Consider the following 16,638-nt stretch of genomic DNA (forward strand, 5'->3'; position numbering starts at 1 on the left):
AAAACAATTTAAATGTCTGGCTGGTGATGTTCTCCTAATACAGCATGACAAGAAAATCCTCCAAATATTAATGATTATCCTGTTGAATTGGAGATAGTTCACCTCCCAGTGACTTCATGAATATCTGCTTCAATTACCTTTGGTAAATGAAATTACCAAAAAATCATTCATTTTCTGATATAACTATAAAACAAATCTGAAAAGTTTTCAAAATAAATCACTTTAATATATAGCGTGTACCTTCTAAAAATGAAACTTACATCTATCTCTGAGTTGTGAAGAATACGTATTAAGGTTATAACAACCAACAAGAATGTACTTTTATGTAGAAATCCATGATTAAATCAAGTCTTTCTGACTAGTGATTTAAATCAAGATTTAAATCCACCCTGATCAGGTCATTGGTGGAATGGTGCACTGAGAGGAGGAATGGTCCCCTGGGAGTTGATAGTCCTGGGTTCACTGCTCTGACACAGACTTCCTGGGTAACCTTGGGCAAGTTACTTGGCCTTTGTGTGGTTTGTTTCCCCATGTGTAAAACTGGGATAATAACATTTCTTGCCCTCACTGGGATGTTGGGAAGATAACTACATTAAAGATTGTGAAGCGCTTTGAGATCCACTGATGAAAAGCACCGTGTAAGAGCTAGGTGTTATAAGTCTAATAGAATGAGTGGGCAATACGTGATGCTTTGGAGAAAGGTGGAAAAATCCCCAATTCACGTGCATCTAGTCACCGGTGCAATTGTATAGGGGAATTTGGGGAAATTCCTTCCTTGGGGTCCCAATTCAGCCAGATGTTTAAGCGCTTCCCTAACTTCAATCGCATGACTTCAGTGGGCCTGCTCACATGCTTAAATACCTGTTTGAATTGGCGCCTGACAGCTGCCTGTAGCAAACACATTAAGCATATGATTCCATTAGCCAGATCATAACATAGCAAGACATAACAGACCAGGCTGAACAATGTTGAAATTTCAATTAAATATTTCACTGAAATTTTGATGAGGAAATAGGACAAAATTCTCACTATATTTCCGGCCCATTTTTCAACTGTCTCTCATAACTATAAATATCGCTGATCCTGAAATTATCCATCCCTTTTAAAAGCCCACGACTTATTTGACGGAGCTGAGTGAATAACTGACACTAAATAATGTTGTCGCCTTTATTTCTGGGTACATATTTTCTGTGAACGGATCATGAAATGCTCCCAAATGTCTTCAGTAAATAATTCTCGGTCTGCAGATTGTTCGCAATAAACTACTCACCAGTGTTTTGGTTAGTTATGTAAGCGACATGGCATTGTTTCCATCCCCTGACTTGACAGCGCATTTAGCTAATAACACAATGGGAAGGGGGAATTTTCATTGAATTCACCGTCTCAGTTTTGCTCTCAATGAGTGTTTGAGCAGCCAAGCTTCACATTCGATTTTCACCAGCGTTCTCACTAGCTGAGCTCAGAGGCACACGTGTTAATGGAAAGGGAACATAAAAGGGTCATGAACACATGAAAGCCACGTGTGATTTGGAATTCCAATAAAGATGCGTGGCACCTCCCCGTCTATTCCCCCCCCCACCCGCCAATATTTGCTTAGCTCTAGTGTTTGACTCCATTATCCATTGCACTGTATAGTATTTGAGAGGAACAATATCAGAATTTTACAGCTTAATGCACCTCCTGACAGCTGTGAAACAAACTGCTCTGAGCTCTTCATTCCTCTGCCGTTTGAGTCACTTGCCATCGCCTCAGCTTCGAGCAATTTATGGGAGGGCCTAACTGTGGAAAAGCCAGTCAAAGCACAGAGCATGGGGAAGACTGACTATATAAGGCATTCAGAATCGGGTACTTTGCTCTGTAGATGAAAACGGTCCATGAATGTAACTGGATAGAGGGTCGGAAGCAATGTGACTATAATAACCTTCTTGTTTCACACGCCTCTATTAGAACCTTCTGGTCTCCGTTGATGTGCATAAAAAAGGAGAGGCCAAGTCTGATCTCAAGAAATGGGATCATCATGGGACAATGGGAAAAATGCCAGAAAGAGGGATTCTAGCAATGAACAAGGATCTCGATGAGAATAAGGAAACCAGCATTATCCCTAAAGCTTCTGTCTCTCTCTGCTGCACTGTAGAAATTCTTCCCCAAAGCCTGCAATGGCTTCCTGCAATAGACTTAAAGAAACAGTACCTGTATCCTCATGGGAACCAAAATAATTACCAGGAAAATAGATTTCTCATACAGTTACTACCACCCACACATCCAGTGGCTCATAATTGTACCTTGCATACCACTTCTGAAGCTTAGCAGGACACCGTGAAAATTAGGTCATTTCTCAGCCCGTTAAGAAGACAGATTATTATTTGCTGCTAATTGAGGCACATAATAAAAACCATCTTGAGAATCTATATTTGCCTTCACAGGTTTAAGCAGAGCTAGCTGGAAAGATTTTTTTGTTGCTAAAAATGGCTTTTTGACCACATTTACTTATTCATTCATTTATTGTTGTGGTGGAAATTGTTTATTTTGGTTAAACTTTTCAGGTGTTTCAATGAAAAACTGGAATCCAAAACCTGAACATTTGTCAGCAAAATATTTCTGGTTTTGATTTGGATTTCAGTGAAGAGTTTCCATTTTTGGTTTTGGAAAACCAAAAAGTGTTTCATGAAAACGCTGAATGTTTGTTGCTTTTGGGTGTTGGTTTTTCATTAAAAAAAATTGAAATACTTTCATGGGGAATTGGGGGCGGGGGGGCGGAGAACGGACATTTTCTCTACATTTTGTGCAAAAACGAAATGGCATTTTCCATCCAGGTCAAGTTGTAACATTCTGCAGTGAGATTTGTTAACAGTGGCAGCTTCATGTTCTGAAACAGCCCAATTTAAATGAGCTGTCAATTAAAGTGCCCCTCACCCTCCATTTTCCAGAGACCAATTTCTTGCTAGGCAAGGCTGCTTTTTAAACACTCTGCCTCCATGTTTTCCCCCAACCTGTATGTAACCATATTCCTGACTGACCCATGGCAGCCTTTCTGCTTGCTGGCTGAAATGTTCACTCCAGGGTAGGGTTAAAGCTTGGGGCTGTTAACTTCAGTGAGGCTAGACTGTGGACTATCTGAACTTGTATACACAGGAGAAAGTGACTGTCTAGAATAACTATTCCGCTCTAGCTAGTCCAGAATAAGTCCCCATGTGGACGCTTTATCCCGTATAAAAGAGACCATGGAGACAAAGTAATAATTCTGGAATAGCATCACTTTGATTCTGGAACAGAGCGCCCACATGAGAGAGTTACTCCAAAATCGGTAAATTATATCAGAACAGCTATGGCAGAATGGTGAATCTGGAATAGCCATGCAGGTCAATTTCCCCCATATAGGCAAGGCCCTGGAGCTTTACGCACCATGCAAGTTTTGGTACTTGTAGACTACACAAATAGTCCCCTTTGGGGTTTATTTGCAAGATCTGACATGAAGATCAAGCCATGCAGCATTGCTTCATGTTTCAGCTTCTACTTCACTTGCTTTGTAATCACCAGTGCATGGCCGAGCGGGCTGAATCTAGTGGGCAAAGTTATTTTGGTAGGATCAGGAACTGACAAGTGGAAGAAGATGGAAAGTGAAGGTATGAGTGTACGCTGATATGTACATTCTAGAAACCTGCAACATGAGCATCTCTCAGCTGGGCAGCTGTGAGATGGGGAGATCCATTTTCTTCCTTTAGAAGACAATTCAGAATGATTATTCCCCCTCTAGGAGCTCTAATGAACCCTCCCTGCATGTTGCACCTGTGATGATTCACTATCAATATACCTTTGAACTCAGGGTTCCATTTTCCTACAGCAATTACAGAACCGGCCTTGCTTTGTCCCAAGGACTCCGCCATTGTTATGTCCTAGGGGCAGCCGGTGTAGGAAGCAATCACTTGAGGCCAGAGAGCAGACAGCTAACCAAAACCTCCATTTTATTTACAGAATCAGAGAGCTCACTCAGCCGGTTGAAACCGGCTGAGCTATCCCTTAATAGTCTAACTCAGTTGCCATAGTAACAAAACCCATGACAACCAAATACACAACAGCCATCATTCGCAGCTCTATCTACAAGCCGTGCTGCTGGGCTCCATAATATGACTGCAGCACCTAAGAAAGCACCCTGGTGCAAGTCGTGGCAGAGGGGACCAAACTGTAGCAGGAGAATGGAGGATCGTCCATAGAAAACATCACTCTCCTCTTCCTCCCAAACCAGACTTCAAATATAGCCTTGTGTAGAAATCATGCATGGCAGCCTGTTTTTCCCCCCAGAAACTACACGTCTCCCTGAAACACTGGTGCTTGGGGTTTTATTCACAAGATGGCCAGGAAGAAACTAGTAATGAAAGACATAGCAGAATATCCTCAGCTGGCGTAATATCAGCACAGGTCTATTAACTAGAATGAAGCTACGCAGATTTACCCACCAGCTGAGGATCTGGTCCATCATGTCCCAGCCTCTAAACAAATGAGCAGAACTCGTTTTTCTCATGGTGAAGTGGTTCAAAAGAGTAGAGAATGTATACAGCAGTCTGGCTTCAAATGCTTCTCAGGCACCACTCCAACACCAAATATTTAAGAGTAGGTTAGATAAATGTCTAGCAGGGATGGTCTAGACAGTATTTGGTCCTGCCATGAGGGCAGGGGACTGGACTCGATGACCTCTCGAGGTCCCTTCCAGTCCTAGAATCTATGAATCTATGATGACGTTACGGGGAAGTTCAGAATGCCAAGAGGTATCATCAGATCCTCTTTCCTGATGCCAATAGGTAGCCCACATGCAACAATCGTATCATTTTTCGTTTGTTGTTGTATTTTAAGATAAGAATAATTAAACAAACTCCATCTTGTTAGCAATATCATCATGGAGGGTACAGACATTGCTTCAGCACAGTATATGCGTTGTGCAGCATGGTACATTGCAAAAACACAATAATGTGGCAGTCATGAAGCATTGTACTAGAATTCGATCCAATGACTTGGGTTGATTTTAATGGGATCCATGTAGCTAAAATTCCATACAATAAATTGCAAATGGTTACCTCCATCTTTTTCTGGCACTTGTCAATATACAGAAGTTTACCCTGTAAATCCATTAAATCTCAGTTTCTGTTTGACTCTTGAGGGCTAAGGTTCCAGTCATTAATTTTTGTATTATGCAGAAAGCTATAATAATTGCAAGAACCTCCATGTTTATTCCAAGGAGTCCGGTGGCACCTTAAAGACTAACAGATTTATTTAGGCATAAGCTTTCGTGGGTAAAAAACCACTTCGCCCACGAAAGCTTATACCCAAATAAATCTGTTAGTCTTTAAGGTGCCACCGGACTCCTCATTGTTTTTGTGGATACAAACTAACACGGCTACCCCTCTGATACTTGTGTTTATTCCGTATTACTGCTAGCCAATTGTATACAAGCAGCCTGATTTCACTTACACTTACATGAATCAGGACTAACTCCACTGAAGGCGATAGGGTTCCAGATCAGAACTGGCCCAGGGTATATACGCTGGTTTTGTTAATGGCTGATACTTTATTCTAATATACAGCCCACTTGAAGATATGCAGGCCTCTCTTAGTAACCCTAACCCTTTGCCAGGAAAGCCCTGCTGTTGTAGAAGTATGTCCACTAAGACCGATGGACGGTTAAGCACATGTCCATTCTTTTCTTAAATAAGTGCAATTAATGCAACATTTATTGTTGTTCTTTGTATTGCGATACTGCCTAGCAGCCCAGCCAGGGCCCCCATGGTGCTAGGTGCTGTACAAACACAGAGCAAAAAGACAGTGCCTGCTCCAAGCCTTTCACCCCTCTGTTGTCTCATTCTCATTTTGTACAGCCAGGCTGATGGAGGGGCTCAAGGAAGCAATGAGACAGCATTAGTCATGTACCAATCCTCTACCATGGTAGGTTGTTGCAGATTATGGTAACCTTCTTGGAGAAGAAGCCTCTGTATTATCTGCTCTGCTGTGTTCATCCATCTCAGCAACCTCTCATTTCATCATCCCCCTTGGTCCCTCGGACAGCCTGCTAGTCCAGGGCCGTGCTAGAGGAGAAATAGCATTGATGTGGGACTGGATTAGTCTTACAGTAGAGATGAGATACCTAGTTACAAAGTAAGAGACCTAGTGGCTAGAGCCCTGTATTAGGACTCAGGAGACCTGGGTTCTGTTCCTGGCTCCGTCACTAGCCTCCTGTGTGATCATGGGCAAGTTGTCAGCTCCCTGTGCCTCAGTATACCCATCTGTGAAATGGGTATAACACCACTGACCTCCTTTGTAAAGTTCTCTCCAAGAGCGAGGTGTTATTCTTACCAGCTAACCTGCTAGATGACCTTAGGCAAGTCACTTCTCTCTGTGTGCTTCTGTTTCCCCTTGTCTGTCTTCTCCATTTGGACTATAGGCTCTTCAAGGCAGAGACTGTCTCTTGCTGTGTGTCTGTTCAGCTCCTAGCATGTTCAGGCCCATAGCCACTACAGTACAAATAATAATCCCGTTTGGTTAACAGGGGCATTGTTTTCCTGCTGTCACTTTTGAGACACTCTCTGCACCCCCAGGGGGCTTTGTACATAGGGAAGGTGATGGAAGATTCAGAGAACAGCAGGACAGAGCAGAATTCAACTTGGATCTAGAGAATCTGGTTTCCTGGAGGGTGTCCTAGGTGATCAAGCGAAGATCCAGAGGTTTGCTAAGACACAGATCAAGGAGTGGGCCTAGGTGACTTTTACAAATCAGAGTAATAAGGAAACTGATTCCTTCAAGGGCTCCATTGTGAAGAAGATGAACCTCAGTTATACAGCTAACGTTGGTAGTCATGTGCCAAACTGCAGATGCAATTTGCTTCCAGACACAGCAACTTACAGCATGGCGGGCTTGAGACGCCTAACTATTGAGTCCCTAAATTGTGAGGAGATATGGGAACGGTTTCTTTAAATCCAGAGGCGGAAGCCAGTCAGGAGCAGGTTAAGAAAACTCTGCAGTGAAATGCAGAATGACAGAGTGGCTTTAGCCCTCACAGTTATTCCTTAGTGCAAAGAGTTCCTTGTTCCGTGTTCGGAAAAAAGTGATTTTCTTTGAGTCTTTACTCTTGTCACATGACCAGGCAAAGATTGGAAAATTGCATTTTCAGCTAAACCCTATTGGCCAATGAAAAATCTTTTCAACCAAAAATGTTCAGTGGATGAGATTTGACCTTAGTCAGTGCCTCTATATAGCTACGTCATTGTGGAGCATGAAGCAGTCTGCAATGGGTGCTTTGCCTTCCTGCAAGCCAAGTTACTGAGGGATTTAGTTGATTTTGACATCATTTGGAACCGAAAGACACAGCAAGCGGATGAGAAGGAATTTCGACACTGCTAATGGGACATCTACACAAAGGATGAGGGTTTTTTTTTAACTCCCATGGAGGAACAAGGATTTCAACATCTACCTATATAATCCACTGAAAGCTGAGGAGTCTGCCGGGTGCACGACAGAGCAGAATTTAAAGCAGGAGGGTGAGTGCTCGCTGAGACACCCAAGAGCTATGCTCACCTCACTGCTCTGCTGCAGACTCACTGTGTCAGGGACCTACAGCTGAGCCCAGGCACAGCTCCTTGCCCTCAGCTGATTCAGCTAATGAACCTCCCCCGATGAGCTGAAGATACCAGCAGGCACATTCTTAAACCCTGCAGCTACTCAATAATGTTCCGTGCTCCTCCTGATGCAGCTGCTTTGCTTTCCCTCTGAAAGTCTGGCTCTGCTTCTTGGCTTCTGGCTCTGCTGTGCCCCCTAGACTTGGTACCTTGGCTCTTGAGCTGGGTTCCGGCCACTAGGCCAGCCTCCCACCCTGACTATTAGGTATGGCGGCCCCGCATCCAGTCTCTTACAGCTTGGCCAAGTCACTTCGTCTCTCTGTGCCTTGGTTTTCCATTTGTAAAATGGGTATAGTAGCTCTGCCCTGCTCCACAGGCGAGATGCTCATGTTATGCAGTGATGGAAGCCCTATGAGAACCTAGATCAATATAGTGCCCCAGACCCTGCCCACTGAAATAAACGGTGTGATGTTGATTGACACCATCGGAGGGTCTGGTGTGGAGAGGTTGGATTATTGCTGACCTGAACATAATTAAAAGCAGTGGTGACCATGCAGTGAAAAGCTCCATGTGCTATCACTGGGCACCATGCCGCCCCATTTTTTCCTGTTGCGGTTACTTGCTGATTGATAATGGAGCTATTTAATGCTGATAGCAAAAATCCATCAGTGGCTCTGTCCCATCCCCTTGCTTCCAGTATGATGCAATGGGACTTATTAAATGCACAATGCATCACATAGTTAGAGGGGAAAAAAATCGTCCCTTCATTTGCTAAATTGCAAGGCACGCTGCAGCCGTGCTCAGCACAGAACATTCCCCTGGCCCTAGGGGAGAGGCTGTTCAGAACAGCCTACGCGTGGGGGTGCCCTTGGTGAGGTGAAGCATTAGTATGTCAGCGCAGCTCTCAGCGCGAGCTCATTTGCATGAGGCGTCTGCAGAGGGCTCTTCTCCCTCTCGAATGAAAGCCGGCAGCAAGGGTAACACAACGAAAACGAATCGACGCTGGACTTTAGAGCCTCCTGCTCTCACACGAGTGTTCTCCGCAGAAAGGCCTAGCGAGTGGTGTGGGATCCCAAAGGTACTTGGTCCCGCACACTCTTTAAGGCGCGTGTTTTCCCCCTTCTGTGTTTTCTTGCTCCGCTTAGCAACTTAGGCCGTCGGATCCCTTCGGTTTGAGGAAGCAGGGAAAGCTGCTTCACGCAAAGGCCAGCAAACAGTTTCACTGAGCACACATAGGTATGACGCAGCCAGGCGCAGGTCACTTCGGTGCTCAAAGGGCATTGGGTCAGCAGGAGCAAGGGGCTAGCAGCAGTGGGAATAGGTGGCAGGGCCGGCTCAGTCCACCACTGCCTTGTGACTAGTCTGTCAGGTGCTTTTTTTGGGTCTCGGCTTTAGCCCAGATGGGCCAGATACTGGTCTCTGTACCTGTGTTGAGTAGCACTTGGGCCATTCCTTTCAACAGCAGCGCCAGGTACTTCTCCTCTGGAGTAAAGGGAAGGGCAGCTGGCTCTCTGAATGTGAGCCCCCCAGCTAGTGACGGCAATGTGGGGTGAGTTAAGAATAAGGTAGCCACAGTTCTCATTCCCAGCATTGCTGCGGCTGCGGCGTCTTAGCCAGTCTCTTAGCCAGGATGCATGAGAACGGGTGTTTAGAATGTGCTTCCAGTCATAAAGGGATCCCCAGCCAAGGGGGAAAAGCAATCCCCCCTTATCTTCCTCATGTTCCCTTCTATTGCTGCTCTCGCTCACCATGTAAATCAGCGTGGATTCCGTTAAACAGCTTACCTGTCACATCCCGACTGATCTACAGCAACTAGGAACGCCAGCAGCAAAGCCTGATTCCACATTGCTCTGCTCAGTCAGTTACACCCTGTGCAAAGCGGGTATCAAACTCTACTGGATTAGGATGGTGGTGTTTTCACACCTGCTCTGCACAGACCTAAATGATTGCCCAAGACAGGGGGTAGAGTGCTGTGCGGTGGGGTGGGAAAAGAGGGGAGTGGGAGAGTATTTTACATCCGATACTAGTAACCGGTGCATAAATGATCAAGAGTGACAGGAGAAGCTACACCAGAAAGCTCTCTGCTGCTCCAGAATAAACTTCCACAGTACCCAGCAATAGCCATCATGCTTCGTGAATGCAACAACCATGAGTTCTATGTGTACGCAGCAGAAAATGAATGGCCCTTCTCCATGACGGAGAGAAATTCAGCATCTATGTCCATTCCTTACACTGCATGGCCGTTATCGGTACACTGTGCTCCCTGGTCTGCACTGGCAGCAGCCCCTTTACACTGCACGGCCGTTATTGGTACACTCCACCCACTGGTCTGCACTGGCAGCAGCCCTTTTACACTGCACAGCAGTTATCGGTACACTGCGCTCCCTGGTCTGCACTGGCAGCAGCCCCTTTACACTGCACGGCCGTTATTGGTACACTCCACCCACTGGTCTGCACTGGCAGCAGCCCCTTTACACTGCACAGCAGTTATCAGTACACTGCACTCCCTGGTCAGCACTGGCAGCAGCCCCTTTGCACTGCATGGCCATTATTGGTACACTCCACCCACTGGTCTGCACTGGCAGCAGCCCCTATACAATGCACAGCAGTAATCGGTACACTGCACTCCCTGGTCTGTACTGGCAGTGGCCCCTATACACTGCATGGCCGTTATCAGTACACTGCACTCCCTGGTCTGCACTGGCAGTGGCCCCTATACACTGCATGGCCGTTATCAGTACACTGCGCTCCCTGGTCTGCACTGGCAGCAGCAGTTGGTGGGGGGGTTGCCAGAGGGAATGGCACTGGGAGCAGTGCAGAGACACAGGGCCTCTGTGCAGGCAGAGCAGGCTGCTGACTCATCCAGAGCTGGGCATTCCTTATTAGCCAGGGCAGAGTTTCTTGCCAAAATCATTAGCAGGCTTGGTCGCTGGCCTGTCCGTTTCGTGCTGATCTGCCTCAGCTCTCTAGAGAAAACGGCCAGGCTAAAGTGTTGCAAAGCCTATTTTTTAAGGCTGTGCTGAGGTTTCTGCTAAAAGTTTTGTTTTGCCATTTCTATGTCAGGTACTTAGCAGAGCTCATCACCACAGTACTGAGCCCTCCCAGACATCCCCAGTGAGGCAGGGCTGGTCTGTGCTGTCATCCCCATTGTACAGACAGGAACTGAGGCACAGGGAGGCTAAGTCACTTACCCAAGGGCACACAGAAAATCTGTAGCAGAGCAAAGAACGGAGTCCCAGTTAGCACCCTAACCACGGGGCCAGCCATCCTCCTCCTCCTCTTCCTCATTTGCTCCCACTTTAACCTGTATTTCTCAGCCTGTGTTAATCAGTTTCTGTTTGTGAATCAACTGCATGGGCCAGATCCCCAGCCGGTGTCAGTCACTGGCACCAGCTGAGAATCGGGCCCACAGCTCCTATGTAGCTCTTCAGCATGTCTTTAGCTGTGCTGTCCTTTCCTTTGCCTGGGCTCGGAGATGAAAGGCATCGCGGCGTAAGTTAATTCATAACAAGTGGGTGGGGGTTGGACCACGGCCTTGAAATCTTTGAAGGAAACACTCCTCCAAGTGCTGGAGCTTTTTCAAGGACTTTGACAAATCATCAAGTACAAAATTGTATCCTACTTCTCTGTATTTCTTAACCACGTTTATACGATTAGGAACAGGTGGTGCAATCCTTGAGAATTGATCACTCCTGTTGCTTATTCCTAAGGCTGTGTCTTTCATGGAAGTCACAGATTCATGGACCGGTTACTGGCCGTGACTTTTTGATTATTGCCCGTGATCTGTCCAGGACTTTTACTAAAAATACGTGTGACTAAATTGTAGCCTTACTTATTCCCCACCGGAAGTCATAGCAATTCTTTGAGATGACATCACTGGCTGCTATGGAAATGGCTGCGATGTCACAAACAGAAGACTATGATACCAGGTAAGAAATAAGAAAGAGCTGTTGACATCTGAAGGATCAAATCCTGGGCTAAGTTCAGCCCTGGCATAAATGGGTGCCTTAACTTCCATGGGTAGTCCACCTGCTTACACCAAGGCGGAATATGGCCCATGAACTTAATGCAAATAATCTTAATTATTAAAAGGAGGGGAGAAGAGGGGCCTCTAGCAACAGATGACAAAGAGAAGGGGAAGGGACCATTTCTGTCTCCAACAAGTTGAACATCCTTCTTCGAAAAAGAAACCCCCGCTGAAGACTCACGTTGAATTATAACAGCATAAAGTACCTGGCCACCGTCAGGGAGGGAAGACAATTCTTACTAGTGCTCTTGGTCAGTTTAGGTCGCATGGTTCATTCCTGATACATGAGCTGCTTTCAGGCCCTTCAGTTGGGTGAGCGGGGTTGTAAGGGTAGCCGGGTTTTGAGAACGTTTGCTCTTCCCTGTTAAATTCTGCACTCTTGCCACTCCTCTTTCTCAGGCATCAGTTTGAAGGCACAATGTGAGTAATATTCCCTCAAGTTAATATTCCAGCTACACGCTTATTCATTACCAGCTGGTGCTTATTTTACACACAGACAGTAAGATTAGTAGCACCATTGGCTCTGCTGTGTTTTATAATAGCCCCACTCTTTCACTTTCTGATGAGACCAGGACATTCGACCAAAGTAGGTGGTCCAGGTTCGTTTTCACCACCTCTGTCCTCCTCGGTGAGATGAATTATAGACATGGAGCCTCGCTAATCAACCTGCTCTCTCGGCTATTTCGGAGAATCGGCTCTATCTGAATTTGTGGCGAGCTACTTGATGCCAGCTGGTTGATGAGATAAATTGACACTTAATTTAGTGTAATGTACAAGGTATTAGGGTGAGCAGTTTCTCTGCCTTACTGACGTGGTTGTATGCCATGTGGTTGTAGCCATGTTGGTCCCAGGATGCTAGAGAGACAAGGTGACGGAGGTAATATCTTTTATTGGACCAACTTCTGTCCCATAGAAGATCACCTCACCCACTTTGTCTTACTGGTGTGAGTTGTGGCTCCCATTGCTGTCAATGGGGGATCATTGCCCAGGATTAGCTAAGCAGAGGGTTTCCTTGCTGTATGTTTGCACCACCCCACATCACAGGGGAAGAGGGAAACCAGCTGCCTGTACGGTACCATTTACACATCTGCAAAATTTGGTTATTTGGGTTAGTCAAGTCCTGAGAGGGCTGTGAGGAACTTCAGAGGGACTCAGTCAGGCTAGGAGAATGGGCCACACAACGGCAGGTGAAGTTCAGTGCTCATAAATGCAAAGTAACGTGAACTGGAAGGAAAAAATTAAACTACTCACACACCACGCAGGGTTCTATCTACTCAGGAAAGGGACCTAGGCATCTTTATAGACAGCTCTGGTCAATGGTCAAAGAGGCAAACAAGATGTTAGCATGTGTAAAGAACAGGACTGAGAATTATCTGGCAATGTACTAATGCCTTTATATTAATCAATGGTGCGGCCTCACCTGGATAGTGTGTGCAGGACTGGTGACCTCGGTCGAGTCATTTCATCTCTGGGCTGCCCCATCTGTAACATGAAATAATAGTCCTTCCTTTTCTCCCACCCTTTGTCTGACCGCGGCTACGCTGGGATTTGCCAGAGGTGGAGCTGCACCACTGCAAACCCCTGGACATGACTTACACTCGCGCAATATGTTGGGTAGCAGCGCGGTTTATCTTAGTCAGCATTGACCGAGGTATTGACCACGGCTTATTACATGGATGTGCAGAACCTAGCACCATGGAAATCCATAAAACCCTGCTGGTGAGTCTAGCCATTGCTTTAACATGGCTATTAAATAATGTAGCTAAAGTGCTTGCAGCATCCTGTCCATATATTGTAAGCTCTTTGGGGCAGGGACTGTGACTTTTCTAATTTCTGTAGGGGCCTGGCACACTTAAACCTTCTTAGTTATAGCAGCTGGTACAGAGGCATGTTTGGGGTCCGTGCCAGTGTTATACACACCTACCTAGTGCTTGTGCTATTGTCAGACTTTCTATGTCCGGATGTGGAACGGGTTGAGAATAGAGACGAGAACCTCAACAGTCAGATGATGGTTTTTGCAAAGCCAGGGATGATTCCAGTCCAGGATCCACTTTATCCAAACCACCATAGTTCTGATCACAGGGTCAGGTAAAAGCTGATGGCTTTGGCTTCTCTTTAGTAAAAACATACATCAGGTGGTGTTTGTAAAAATGACTTATCGCCTCAAATACCCTGTGAACTCAGCTAAGAAACCTGAGCATGGAAAGAAGGAATGTTTCAGCACATCTACAATGTCTGCACTCCTTCCATCATCCTTTCCATGATTCTTCTTTAAGCTCCTCATTACACACACAATAGCTCTGTGGATCAGTCAGAAGCAACAGGGCAGGGCTGCGTGTTCTTTACAACGGCGTCTCTGCCTCTCCCTGTCATGGCTGTGGATCAGTTTCCACTTCGGCGCTACTATCCGTGGGTGTTTTGTAAACTAAAATGAAACACTGCCTCCTTTACTGCTGGAAATTGGCAGAGCTCCATGGACTTCAAAGTCAGCTTAAGTTTGAACTGCAAATGTTTCGTCCCCCTGAGTTTGATTAGATAACGTCAGGGAATCCAGAAGCTTCTTAAATGCCACATAATGGAAAAATGACTCCTAAGCATGCGGCACTGTATAATGTTGGTTCTCAGTCAGTTCACCACCAGCGACGACAGTTATTCAGAGAGACATGGTGGGGGTGAGGTGATATCTTTTATTGGGCCAACTTCTGCCAGTAAGCAAGACAAGCTTCCGAGCCACACAGAGCTTTTCTTCTTCTACACTGCCTAGTTCTTCAGACACTAAGGGTACGTCTACACTACAAGACTATTTAGAATTTACTTAACTCGAATTTGTGGAATCGACCTTATGAAGTCGAATTTGTGTATCCACACTAAGTACACTAATTCGACTGTCTGAGTCCACAGTAACGGGGCCAGCGTCGACTTTGGAAGTGGTGCACTGTGGGAAGCTATCCCACAGTTCCCGCAGTCCCCGCTGCCCATTGGAATGCTGGGTAGAGCCCCCAATGCCTGCTGGGGGAAAAAATGTGTCGAGGGTGGTTTTGGGTAACTGTCATCATTGAACCGTCAATCACGCCCTCCCTCCCTGAAAGCGCCGGCGGGAAATCTGTTCGCGCCCTTCTCAGGTCGGTTACAGCGCGGACGCCACAGCACTGCGAGCATGGAGCCCGCTGCGATCATCGCTGCACTTATGGCCGTTGTCAACTCCTCGCACCTTATCGTCCACCTCTTCCACAGTCAGCTGCTGAGAAATCGGGCAAGGAGGCGCCGTCAGCGCGGTGAGGACAGGAAGTCACAGAGTGGCGCAGACCTCTCACAAAGCAGGGTACGCCGCACAGTGGAGATCATGGTGGCAATGGGTCAAGTTCATGGTGTGGAACGGCGATTCTGGGCCCGGGAAACAAGCACGGACTGGTGGGACCGCATAGTGCTGCAGGTCTGGGATGAATCACAGTGGCTGCGAAACTTCAGGATGCGTAAGGGCACTTTCCTTGAACTCTGTGACTTGCTATCCCCTGCCCTGAAGCACCAGGACACCCGGATGCGAGCAGCCCTGACTGTGCAGAAGCGAGTGGCCATAGCCCTCTGAAAACTTGCCACGCCAGACAGCTACCGGTCAGTAGCGAACCACTTTGGCGTGGGCAAATCTACCGTAGGGCTTGCTCTGATTCAAGTAGCCCACGCAATCGTTGAGCAACTGCTCTCAAAGGTAGTGACCCTGGGAAACGTCCAGGTCGTCATAGATGGCTTCGGCGCGATGGGATTCCCAAACTGCGGTGGGGCTATAGATGGGACTCACATCCCTATCCTGGGACCGGACCACCAGGCCAGCTAGTACATTAACCGAAATGGCTACTTTTCTATGGTGCTGCAAGCACTGGTGGACCATAGGGGACGTTTTACCAACATCTACGTCGGGTGGCCGGGCAAGTTTCATGACGCGCGTGTGTTCAGGAACTCTGGTCTGTTTAAACGCCTCCAGGCAGGTAGTTTCTTCCCGGACCACAAAATAACGGTTGGGGATGTGCAGATGCCTACAGTGATCCTCGGGGACCCAGCCTACCCACTAATGCCCTGGCTCATGAAGCCCTATACAGGCGCCTTGGACAGTGAGAAGGAGCTCTTCAACTACCGGCTGAGCAAGTGCAGAATGGTGGTGGAGTGTGCTTTCGGACGTCTCAAGGGGAGATGGCGGAGCTTACTGACTCGCTTGGACCTCAGCGAAAAAAATATCCCCATTGTTATTGCTGCTTGCTGTGTGCTCCACAATCTCTGTGAGAGCAAGGGGGAGACCTTTATGGCGGGATGGGAGGTTGAGGCAAATCGCCTGGCTGCTGATTACGCTCAGCCAGACAGCCGTGCCGATAGAAGATCCCAGCGGGAAGCGCTGTGCATCCGGGAGGCTTTGAAAGCTAGGTTCCTCGGAGAGCAGGGTAACCTATGACTCTCCAGTTGATTTACAGAGAAGCTGAACCTGAGCCTGTTTCAGTGACTGTTGACTTTGATCTGCGGTTACATACCCCGTTCTCCAGGTTTCCCCCCTTCCAACACACGTTTTAAAATAAATTTAATGGAACACTGATTATTAACAAAGTTTTCTTTAATTATGAATTCCTGTTCAAGGGTTGAAACATGGACGCAGACTGTGGTGGGTACGGTGTGCACTGATGTACAGACCGCTTCTACACTAGAGGAATGACAGGCTCCTGCTCCTACAGCAGTCTCTGGGGGGAGGACGGTTGCAGGTGGGTGTGCAGGAAGGGGTGGGTTTGCAGGAAGGGGTGAGGGGTGCCGTCTTTGGGACGGAGTTTGGATGCAGGCTCTGGGCTGGGGGTTGGGGCGTAGGAAGGGGTGAGGGGTGTGTGGGAAGGATGAGTATGTGTCCGTGGATGAGGGCTCTTGCTGGGGCTCAGGGCATCGGAGAGGCTCGTGGCTAGGGTGGAAGGGCATGGTAAGGGCAGCCTGCCTTGCCATTTGTGGATGCCAGGCGCTAGGACCCAGGGGCAGCAGACA

General features: G+C 47.1%; 1 protein-coding gene across 1 annotated transcript in view; it reads right to left on the minus strand.

Moving 5' to 3' along the window:
* The window catches only part of LOC123372373 (cysteine-rich protein 1-like), a 57,808-nt gene that overhangs the window by 28,332 nt on the left and 12,838 nt on the right, over window positions 1-16,638 (minus strand). The window lies entirely within an intron of this gene.

This window comes from Mauremys mutica, chromosome 6, assembly GCF_020497125.1.
Source record: "Mauremys mutica isolate MM-2020 ecotype Southern chromosome 6, ASM2049712v1, whole genome shotgun sequence".
NCBI classification, from domain to species: Eukaryota; Metazoa; Chordata; order Testudines; family Geoemydidae; genus Mauremys; species Mauremys mutica.